Genomic DNA, 12,532 nt, shown 5'->3' with positions numbered 1-12,532 from the left:
GCCCATTTTAACCATCTTTAAGTGTACAGTTTAGTGGCATTAAGTACATTCACACTGTTGTACAGCCGTCACCACCACCCATCTTCAGAACTTTTTTATCTTCCCAAACTGAAACCCTGTGCACATTAAACACTAACTCCCTGTTCCCTTCCCCGCTACCCAGCCCCTGGTAACCACCGTTCTCATTATTTTCACTGTGAATTTGACTACTCTAGTTACTTCACATACATGGAATCACATATTTATCCTTTTGTGTTTGGCTTATTTCACTCAGCATAATATCTTCCAAAGTGCATCCATGTTATAGCAGGTATCTCATTTTCATTCATTTTTTAAGGCTGAATAATCTATTGTGTGCATTTTCCATATTTTATTTATTCATCCATCTGTTGATGGACATTTGGGTCACTGCCACCTTTTGGCTATTGTTAGTGCATGTTCTATGTGGAGCACAGAAATGTGATGTTTAAGTTTCTTTGAATTATACTAGCCAGTCACAGATCACTCCTGGGTAGTACTGTGGTTTGAATGTGGTATCCCCTCCAAAATTCATGTTGAAACTTAATTCCCATTGCGGGGGTATTAAGAAGTGGGGCCTTGTAGGAAGTGGTTAAGTCATGAGGGCTGGGCCTCATGAATGGGTTAGTACCATTGGAAAGAGGCTTCAGAGAGTTTTCCAGTCTTGCCCTTCCACCTTCCACCATGTGAGGACACAGCAACAGGGCGCCATATTGGAAGCAGAGAGCAGCCCGCCATAGACACCAAGGCTGGCACCTTGATCTTGGATTCCCCAGTCTCCAGAACTGTGGGAAGCAAGTTTCTGTTGTTTATAAATTAGCCCAGTATGTGATACTTTTTAAAATAGCAGCATAAACAGACTGAAACAGGTGGTTTCTACTTTTAGGAAAATATTTTTAATTCATATTAAGGTAGAAACTTATTCTAGCTCCTAAAAATCAGAATTGTTTTAATATCCTCAGGTGCTCTTTTAAGTTTTTCTTGCAGTTGTCAAAAACAAGTTTAAAATCAAGTTACTAACTCTCTGCTGTAGGCAGGAAGCTCCTGGATAGATCCTCTGGGGTTCAAGTCCAATGCTGACCTGCAGTTGGCCCTTGTCTAGATTGTGCCTTATTTTTCTCACCCATCAAAAGGAGGATGGACAAGTTTCTTCCTGCTAGTTGACATTCCACAGTCTAGAAAGGAATTGTTGCCCTGAAGTAAGATGACATTGGGGAATTCAGAAATATAAAATATATAGCTTTTTGAGCTCTAAGTTATTTTGGTCCATTTGAGCTCAATTTGACCAGAGATTGAAGATAAAAGCTCTGCCTCCCCCAAACTTATGGGTACAGCCTGCACTCAATAGGTTTTACCGCCTGCTCCTGCCATTAAGGGAGATTTTTTTGGTCGTGTGTTGTTGACCCTTTAGGTCCTCAGAAGGGGCGGCGGCCTCATCGTGTCTCTCCCTGTAGCAGGGAGTGTTACCAGGCACTTTGTTCCGGTGACTTATGATGGACACAGCACAGCGCCAAGGGGTTAGGATTCTAAAATAATTCAGGTGTACTGAGATGCAGAACCTAAAAGAACTCCGGGGTAAGAGAAGGTAGATATCCTCAATTTTAGTCGGATTTTGACTCAGAAGTGGGTACCTGATTTCTGCCTACATCTCACTTCTTTCAGTTTTTTCCTGCTCCATTTGGGTTCCCTGCTCACTTGGTACCCTCAAGCTGGCTTGTAAATGCCCAGAGCCTGGACCACAGTGCTCTCGTGGGGCCTGCCTGTTCTAGAGCCCAGCAGCCGGCAGTCCACCCAGGGATGGCCAGTGAGCCCAAGAAAACAAGCAGTGCTCATGTCAGATGTGTAGCCCTTCCCAAGTGCTGCACCTTTTAAGAAATGCCTTCACTGGGCGTAGTGGCTCATGCCTGTAATCCCAGCACTTTGGGAGGCCGAGATGGGTGGATCACGAGGTCAGGAGTTCGAGACCAACCTGGCACAACATGGTGAAACCCCGTCTCTACTAAAAATACAAAAATTAGCCGAGCGTGGTGGTCACGCACCTCTAATCCCAGCTACTCAGGAGGCTGAGGCAGGAGAATCACTTGAACCTGGAAGCAGAGGTTGCAGTGACTGAGATCCTACCATTGCACTCCAGCCTGGGCGACAGCGAGACTCCGTCTCAAAAAAAAAAAAAGAAAGAAAGAAATGTCTTCTGCAGACACCTTAACTGCAAAAGAGTCAGCCAGGCAAGAGAATTTCTCCTCTACCAGGAAGAGAATATGGGTATAGGAGAGGCTTGGAGTGTCTCTGCCACCCCTCATGTCCTCTGGACAAAGGTCCAATCTGTGCATTTGAATCATCAGTGTCTAGCTGTCCTGCAAAACGTCAGGGACTTACCAGGTAAGCTGGTGACTTGCCTGCACCAGGGGATTGGGAGAATCCTTACCGTTAAACCTCTTCTCCCCACCTCTTAACACATAAATACACTTTTTAAGCTTCCTAACACTGTACTCTGATCATGGTGCCCACCCCCTCGGACAGCATAAATTTCCCAATGATCTCCGATTACCTGTCGCATAAAGTCCAGGCCCCTTAGCGTGGCATGTACACACCTCCTCACCCATCCTTCTATCTTTCCATTTCCCCCAGGCCGCTTACCTGTGGCCCACATGCGCCACTCACCACGCCCCATACTCTTGAGTCATCAGCGCCACTTCCTCCTGGAAGCCTTCCCTGGACACCTCAGCCAGCCATCTGTCTCATCCCCGAGAGCTCTAACCTCTCTGCTGACTTTTGCCACCCTTCCCTGTGTTAAGGTCATCGAGATGCAGAACTCCCAGTTGTCTTTGATGCCTCCTCTCCTCTCCCACCCATACCCCATCTGTTGCCAGGCCCGTTGATTTTCCCCTTCAGGTGCCAACTCTTTTTCATTGTATTAGTTTCCTATTGCTGTTGTAACAGATTATTGCAAACATCATGGTTTAAATTAAGCTTGTCCCTGCAGCCTATGGGCCACATGTGACCCGGGATGGCTTTCAATATGACCCAACACAAATTTGTGAGCTTTCTTAAAACATTATGAGATTTTTTGACGATTTTTTTTTTCCTTAGCTTATCAGCTGTTGTTGGTGGATTTTATATGTGGCCCAAGACAATTCTTCCAGTGTAGGCCGGGGAAGCCAAAAAAATTGGACTCCCCTGGTTAAGTTAACACAGATTTGTTAGCTTATGCTTCTCCAGGTTGGAAGTCTGACCTAGGTTTTGTGGGCTAAAACCAAGGTGTTTACAGGGATGGAGAGCCTTCTTTCTGGCAGTTCTAGGGGTGATTCGTTTGTTTGCCTGTTCCAGCTTCTGGAGGCTGCCCACATTCTCTGGCTCATGGCTCCTTATCCATCTTCAAAGTCAGCCCCAGTGGACTGAATTCTCCCCACTGCTGCCATCTCGGGTTCTGTTGCTTCTGCTGCCCTCTTCCACTTAGAAGAACCCTTGTGATTACATTGGCCCCACCTGGATAACCCAGGCCAATCGCCTCAACTCAGGGTCAGCTGATTAGCGACCTTCATTCCACTTTGCCATGTAACCTGACATATCAATAGATACTGGGTATAAGGACATGGACATCTTTGGGGGCCATTATTCTGCATACCCATCCACTGTTCTAGATTCAGGTTTGAACTCTTGGAATGACCATCTAATGGGCTGAGTTCCCTCATTGCCTCTCATGTTACGTGCTGCCAGCATGTATTGAGATGTACGTTCTATCATCTAGACCTGTTGGTTCCAAAAATATCTCTTGGATCTGTCCTTTTCTTTTTGTCTCCATTGCCCCTACCCTAGTGGTCATCTGTCATCTGGACCACTGTGAAAAAGGATTGTTTACATCTACAGGTACCCCTCCAAGCAATATTTAAGTGTACTATTCAAGAGTATTTTAGTACATTCACAATGTTGTGCAACCGGCACCTCCATCTAGTTTCAAAACATTTTCATCACCCTAAAGGAAAACTCTGTATCCACTGAGCAGTCATTCCCCATTCCCTCCTCTCCTCAACCCCTGGCAACCACCGGCCTATCTTCTGTCTATGCATTTACCAGTTCCTTCGTATGGATATAGTACTACATTTTATTTTTTAAATTAGATCAAATTTTTCAGAGACAGGATGTAGCTCTGTCATCCAGTTTGGAGTATAGTGGCACTGTCACCCAGACTGGAGTGTAGTGGCATGATCATAGCTCACTGTAGCCTTGGACTCCTGGGCTTGAGTGATTCCTCCTGCCTCAGCCTTCTAAGTAGCTAGGACTGCAGGCACTCACCACCACACCTGACTCATTTTTAAAATTTATTTGTCAGTTGATGGACATTTGGGCTGTTTCCACTTTTTGGCGATTGTGACTAGTGCTGCTGTGAACATTCATGTACAGGTATTTGTTTTCAGTTCCTTTGGGTTTATACCTAGGAACTGCTGTGCCATATGGTAATTCTATGTTTAACTTTTTGAGGAACCACCAAATTGTTTTCCACAGTGGCTGCACCATTTTATATTCCACCAGAAATGCACAAGGGTTCTGATTTCTCCACATCCTCGCCAACACTTGCTATTTTCCGTTGTTTTTATTGTGGCCATCCTAGTGGGTGTGAAGTTGTATCTCGCAGTTTCCTCCAAATCATTTTTAAATGCACAAATTGGCTAATTTCACTTCTCTGCTTCACATCCTTCCCATTGCATTTATGATAAACCCTGGCCCTCCCCTTGGACTCCGAGGAGCGTGTGATCTTCCACTCCTACCTCTTTCTGTCACTGCTTTCCATTCTCCTCACACAGTCCACTTACCGAGTGTCATTGGCCTTCTTCTGTTCCCTCAAGCAGAGAAGGCAAACACCCATGGGCTTTTATTTATTATTTATTATTTTTTTTTTAACACTTCTCTTAGTTCCAGAGACCGTGGGCTTTGAGGCTCAGGGGATTCAGATCCAAGGTCCATCTAGAAGTAAATTATGAGATAAGCTGGGCGCGGTGGCTCACGCCTGTAATCCCAGCACTTTCGGAGGCTGACATGGGCAGATCACGAGGTCAGGAGATCAAGACCATCCTGGCTAACACGGTGAAACCCTGTCTCTACTAAAAATACAAAAAATTAGCCGGGTGTGGTGGTGCGCACCTGTAATCCCAGCTACTCAGGAGGCTGAGGCAGGAGAATCGCTTTAACCGGGGAGGTGGAGGTTGCAGTGAACTGAGATCACGCCACTGCACTCCAGCCTGGGCAACAGAGCGAGACTCTGTCTCAAAAAAAAAAAAAAAAATTAAATGATGAGATGATGCATTGAATGCTAGATATGGCATGTATGTAGTTCATAAGAACACCAGTAAACAGTGGATGTAAAAAGCAACATCAGCTAGATACCTAAAGGCCGTGTCTTTGGAGCAGGGGTGACCACCTGAAGCATGTCCTCCTGTCCCTGCCTTTTCCCTCCCTCACAGCACCCCGCTCTTCATCACACTTACGGTCTGTCACCAGCCACGAACGTGTGCATCTCCCTGTTATGTTTGGTCTCCCGCACTGGGCTGGAAACTCCACGTTCACCCTTTATGCCTGTGCCCAGCACAGTGCCTGACACAGTCGGCACTGATTAAATGATTCCTGAATGACTGCATCATCATATGGTCACAGTAAACAGAATCCATCACTAATTATCTATTTGACATGAGAGGGTGGAAAGGCAAAGTTTTTATGCATGAGTGTGGGTGTATGTATGTTTTCCTAGATTATAGATTTGTCTAAACATTCCTGCTAATTTTAAGATATCAAATCTGAAGTTTCCTTCTTGGCTTGAATTTTTGAACATAGGCCAATGCTGTTTTTAGATTCCTCAATATTCTCTCTTTTGTAAAAGAGTTTTCAAAAGTATAAACGGGGCATCTTCCGTACAACTGGTTTACATTGTTGGTTTATGCAGCTGAGTTGTGGGCAGACGGGAAACCTCAATGTCTGAATGTGGCTTTACCCCAGCACTGAGGTATTTCCCGGAGAGCTTGGCCAGTCTGAGTGCATGTGGTGTAAAGGTCCTCCCTAGCCAGTTCCCTGTCCTAGCTACTTTCTCTTTATTTCAGAACTTCTCACCTGTTGAACACTCAGCCTTTCCTCAACACAGGACCAGCTCAGCATCAGGAAGCTGTATTTTAAGAAAATCATGGTCTTCCAGCCCAGTGGAGGCATCTTAGCGGGATCCAAAATAGCATTCACTTTTATCTTGAAATTGTTTCTGGTTTTGGTTTTTCCCCAGCTCTCATCCTTCACCCCAGACACTCCAGGTTGTTACTGAAATGAGGCATGATAGAAAGTGTGAACTCATAGGCTCAGTTCTGTTGCCTCCTTATGGCCAGTGTGTGGAAGCGCTCCTCTGCTCTCATGCCTTCTCCCTTGGAGCTCGTTCATCACCTTGGCCTGTTTTGGGCTGAGTCCCCGACTTGGGAATTGTGCTGTTCGTTTGATGTCCATCGGGCTGTAAGCTCCTTGAGGACCAGGCACCCTGTTTACTCACTCCTGTCCCTTCTGGGAACCTGGGGGAAACTGCTAACTGGCGTGGCTCTGAGACCTTGTATGGCCCCACACATTTTTTTTCTGTGGGAACCACTAAGCATTAGCAGCTAGCCAGTGACCAGCAGGGATTAGCAGCGTTTAGGCTCCGCAAACATTTAATGTGCTAATTGAGGAGCCCAGGGTTCGGCCGAGGAAGTGATTTACAAAGGTGGAGACAGGACTGTTGACACAGGTGCATTTTATTATTACTTGTTTGGGGGATTAGTAAACATGTTAATAATTTGGGGGATTATTGTTAATGAAGGATAAGAAACTTCATGACCATATGGTTTACTACTTGATGTGATTTTCCCTTTTTTAAAAAACACTTTTAAATCTGGGTTTTATGTTAGTAAGGACAAGCCATTTATTGCAGAACTTACTGATTGTATTACATAGGTAAATGGAAAAATATTTCCTAGAACAATCTTTTTGTAACAAAAAATTCTAAAACATACCAGTGGTATGAAGAGGCACCTATGGTACATCTTTGTATTATTCAGTCCCTCCTTTCTACGTTCTTCTGACAAGAACGGGAGTCATGCCTCCCAGGCTCCGAGTCCCAGGCTCCAAGCGTTACTGAGGCAGCTCCTAAGAAGAGAAAAGGGAAGAACATTTCCTGAGGATCTTTGCTGTGCCAGGTTCCAGAAGGTGCTTTGGCGCATCTCACGTGAGATACGGGCTCCTTTCGCCTGCTTTCTAAGAAGTGTGCGGCGTGAGGTGGCCGGCTGCGTGGAAGAGACCTGGGAGGAGTAATTCCACCACTATTGTGACTTAGTCTTCTAGTGGTCAGTGCAGTACCTTGGCCTGTGGTAGATCCTGAGTAAATGTTGACTGAAACGAAGATGCCATGGCCTGTGGTGAAGCAGGGATCATTGCAACATGCTGTGGGAATACAGACGCGGGGTTGGCTTTTGGAGGGCACCTGGACCATTCCCAGGGAAACTGCCCTCTGGACAGAGTTTAAAGTATGGCAGAGGGAAGAGTGTTCTGGGCAGAGGGCACTGTGTGCACAAGGCCCTGGCAGGGGAGTCATGAGCAGGTAATTGTGGAGTATGGGATTCCCAGGGGCTGGGCATAACGTTGAGAGTGGGGGAAGTTGAGGCCAGACTGTGAAAGGATTCCCAGGCCAGCCCAGGACTGACTTCAAATTTACATCCCGTTGGCAACAAGGAGCCAGTGGAGATGTTTAATCTCTTTCGGCCTCCATCAGGTTAGCCTTTCAGTCTGTAACCTGGCCTAAGTGTTAGTCCCATGTCATTTGAACCCCTTGCCTTTCTCTTTTATTTAAATTACATTCACAGTGCGCTGGGAAACCTAATTGGAATAGACAAAACGTGGTGGAACTCTGCAGCTTATGGGGCCAGTTCATGCTCACCTTAATGTACTTATAATATACATTTAAATACTGCCAGTTATTTGAAGCTTTCAGGTGACTTCACTTCTCTGTGTACTATATACCTTGCTTCCTACATCTGCAGTTAATTTGTTAAGAGACCTTAATGAGAAACTTCAAATAGTTTAAATGTCAATTACCAAAAAAGTGAGGTTTTCAAGTTCCAGTAATCTATCCATATTGGTCATCAGAATGTAGTCCCAGGTGGATGTAATTTAAGACATGACATTCCAGAGCTTCAGTTACAAAGAATTTATGTATTGCAGGACTAATAAGCTGGCTTCAGTGGTGGCTACACTTGCAGGATTGTCTGCAGTTATGACTCATCTAGTACCGGCTCTGCTCAGAGCTTTCTGTCCGTGGAGTTCACACTGGTTTTGTGTTTGGGCTGGTGCTTTCGAATCTGAAAAAAGTGCATAAAAATATGCCAGAAATGTAATAAATATTGTGATCATTTCATTTTTTAATATGACACTTTTGAGAGGAAAAGAGTATTCATCAGTACTTTATCGTAGATTGAATTAATGGGATACTCTTTAATTTCTGACTCAGACATCTGGATTTGTTTCTTGCCACTCCCTCCTTTTTTTCTGTGTTCCTTTCTTGTCTCTATTTTTGATGAAGATAAAATACTTAAAGAAAGCTTTGGATATGATGAGTATTGTTTTAACAGAAAGTAAAATCAAAAGCATGCAGAATAAGTTAACCTTGCATTTTCTTGGCAGGTCAGTTAGTGGGTGTTATATCCTTAGTTGTTTGTGCTACAAAGTAAATACTTTTTGACAGCTGGTTTAGTTTTCACCACTTCTAAGCCTATGACAAGTGGTCTTCGAAGATCTTTGGTCTTAAAATTTTTTCTGTGCGAGTTTTAAGTTTAGTTTTGTTGGGTTTTGAAGGCTTTTTTATGTAAGCCAATTTATGTGGCATTTTGTTTTATTTGAATTCGAAATTTTTTTTTAAGTTTTAAAGCTAGAGTCTGCCACAAAGAACTGTTTTTCACACTTGGCATTTAAAAGTTAATTTGCTTTTTCTGTTTTTAAAAGACTAAAAAACTAAGGTTTCCCCTACTAAGCATTTATTAGTCAACTGCTATTGAAAATTGAAAAATTAGTTTGTATGGTTTTAGATTGTTTTTCTCCCCAGGAGAAATAATGTTGCTACATAATCTCAGACCTGCATTCACGTATTCAACCTGCCATAAGTCACCGTCAAAGTGAAGAAAATGCTGAAAGTTAGATAGACCTGCACATGTGAATTTCATGTATTTTCTGGTAATCAACTCTGTTTTAAAGGCTTTTGGGAGTTGTTTTCTTCCAGAAGCAGCCCACTGGTGCTGTATTTGGCATGTTGTGTGTTATTAAAACTTCATATAAATGCAGAGGTACTAAAACGTGAAGTTTACAAAACCCATCGGAACATTTTTACTTGTGTAGCTAGCACGATCACGTCTCCAAGTACAATAATCTTTGTGTTGTGAGCCTGTAGACAAAACTGGTGTCTGGCATATCTGATTGGAATGTGAAATTTAATATTTTCCACTAGTTATTTCCCAACATGCAAAGTGAACTGATACCCATTAAATGTATATCTTTAAGTAAAAATAGAGAGGATCAGTGGCTTAATCAGCTTTACAGCTGTGAATTTAGGAAGTGAATTCACATCACCCCTCTCTCCAGAGAGACGACTTGGTGACTTACTCTCGGTTTCTTTAAGTGACATAGTAGACCTTGTTTGGATTAATCAGCAGCCTTGGGAGCTGGAGCAGTCATTTGCAATATTGAGTGGAAAAGTTCCTTGTGCTTGGAAAAGTCAGAAGGCCAGGAGTGAGAGACATGGCCTCATCCTTTCCCTGGTGGCTCCTCACCTGTGAAGTCGCACCAGGGTGGTAATAAAATTGTAGGAGCTCATTTTATGTGAAACCATTAGCAGCCTGAGAATTCAGGACTAGCTGCCTTTCATACTTTAAGACACTGGAAGGTGTCATTTATAAGCATAGAGAGCCTGCAGGAAGGCAGAACAGGCTTGTAAACTGGAGCCTGAGGCTCTGGACAGCAATCAGTGTGTAATAGAGTTTAAAGTCTTAGGTTATCAGAATCACAAATGGGCCTTTAAGTGTTGTGGGCAAATCCCAAGAAACATCTGTCTATAAAAGGCAGGTACAATGGCCAGTTATTTCCTCCTGGTTATTGTGATATTGTTATTTTCTGTTTCTGCTTTTGTGGATGGGAGTGGGGAGAGAAAGGGAGGGGCCCTTGCTACAAGTGTAAGAATAAAATTGTAAATATGTGTGTTAGTTGAAAAAAAATTGACTATGGTAAGTGTCGCAGCTAATGTGGGGTATTTTCACCTTGAAACAGCGACTGCCGCCCAGTTCCTGCTGCCTTGTTCCGCGGACTCTGAATTCCGCTGCTGGGGCAGGCGTGTGTGACAGGCAGAGAGAGCCCTGGGGCTGGGGGAGCAAGGAAGTGTTTCCAGTTCCCATTTGGCTTATGCATTGGAGGGTTCTCCAATGTGGGGACAGTGTCCGGGTTCTTGGCCTGTGGGAATGACAAATGGCCCTGACAGTGGGCTATCCCAGCTTCAGTTTTCTGTTCACCATCCTAAGAGTAGTTCTTTATCTGAAACCATGAAGAAAACCGGAAGATTAGGTAACAATTCAAGACCCCACTCTGTAGACGTTGCCTGCTGATAAGTACAAGTGTGTCTGTTGAAATCTCAGTGCTCCAAGTCGCCGTCTGTCCGCCTTCCGCCTCCTCCAGGTGTTAGATGGATTACCTGATTGCCCCTGCTTGGCCCTCATCCCCTCCCCCATCTGGCCAGCGCTCTGCTCTCCCCGCTGTTGGACGGGGTAGGGGTGGTCCTCCTGTTCCTGGGTCGCACGGCATCGAGAGATGCTGATTCCATCTGCAGCTCCTTCTCTGTACTGTGGACTTCACTGCTTGTCTCTTTCTCTGGCCACTCGGAAGCATATATTCTGATTCTCATGGGCAGCTCAAGAGGGCTCCCGCAGAGGGAAGGGTAGGCCTTTAATATTTCTGTCCTTTTTTTTAAAGTCCATTTCTTTAAAGTGGACACCGATGGGATTGGGCTGGAGAGAGGTGGCTCCAGCCCAGGAGATCCGTGTTGTCTGGGTGAAACCACTGCACCCTCTGGTCCCTGGGCTCCTAGTGCTCAGGGTTCCTTTTTGAAGCCCACTTGTTAAGACTTCTTCCTTTATGGAGGAGATATTGTGCTTACCCTCTTATGAGGATCTCATAGTGTTCTAGCACCTCTCCTTGGAGATGGCATTTACTGGTTTGAAGGCGACCTCTGCTAATGGACCTGTTCAGTCACCAGGTCCAGGGCCTTCTTCAGTTGTGTTGTCGAAGAGGCTGTGCTCACCCCCGCCCCACCAGCGCTGAGAAGTGCCTGAGGTTTGTTGGATGTGGCTTCTCTGCTTAGGTAGTCTTGCACCCCTGGGAGGATGGGAGCCTAAGCTGGAGGTGGATTTTTCTCATCTAGCAGAAGCACGTTCGATACTGGATACAAAGCCCCATCTTCTGTTTCAGAAGCAGCTTGGAGCATTTCTTGTTTAACTGTCAGGTAAGCCCCTTAAGCAATGCTTTTTTCAGAGAGAGATCATCCTGATAAATTGTCAAATGCCTCTTTCAAATCCATTCCTTTAAAAAAAAAAATCCTCTTTTCTGTTTATTCTAGAGTCACTTATCATGCACATATTAATATATTTGTGAGAAGTGGTGTTCCTGGAGTTGAAGAAGGCTGTTTGGTTGGGCTGCTGGTCAGTACAGTCCCTGAAAAACATGACTATTTATAACACAAGCACCAGAGGGTTCAGAGAAGTGCTAAAAGTGGAGAAGTTGGGGGCAGGGGAGTGCTGGCAAGGATGAACTTTGCCTATTTCACAAGTTTTGACTAAAGTAGTTCTGAATAAGAAAAGCGTTTGATGAAATCTTACCTAGTATAAAGACATATTATTTTTGGCCTCTCTTTTTTCTTTCTTCTTTTTGTTCTTTCACCTTTCCCCTGTGACCTCTCATTCCAGCTGAGCCCTCTTGTTCCCATTTGCCCTGTACTGTTGATCTTAACCCCAGCTCTGCCCTCTCTTAAATCCTATTCTTATTCTTGGGGAAGACTACAGTCTCCCGAGCTCTTTCTATATGCCAAGCACTGTCCTTTATATACATTAATATTATCATGAGGAAATATTCTTTTGACTATTTTACAGATGAGGCAAGTGAGATTCAGGGAAGTTAAGTAATTTATCCAAATTTACATGCCTACTAAGGGATGGAGCAGGAGCCAGACCCCCATTTCTGAAGCATGTTTGCTGAACCACTACACTTCAGCCACCTACTTTGGACACCTTTGGAAAGCAGGATTCTTTTACTGTTACCAAAAAGATATTAATAAAAATAATGCCAGGTGCGGTGTCTCAACGCCTGTAATCCCAGCGCTATGGGAGGCAGAGGCAGGTGGATTGCTTGAGCTCAGGAGTTCAAGACCAGCCTGGGCAACATGATGAAACCCTGTCTCTACAAATAATAGAAAAATTAGCCAGGC

Source organism: Mandrillus leucophaeus, unplaced genomic scaffold (genome assembly GCF_000951045.1).
Source record: "Mandrillus leucophaeus isolate KB7577 unplaced genomic scaffold, Mleu.le_1.0 Scaffold434, whole genome shotgun sequence".
NCBI lineage: Eukaryota > Metazoa > Chordata > Mammalia > Primates > Cercopithecidae > Mandrillus > Mandrillus leucophaeus.
This window is presented reverse-complemented; position numbering follows the sequence as displayed.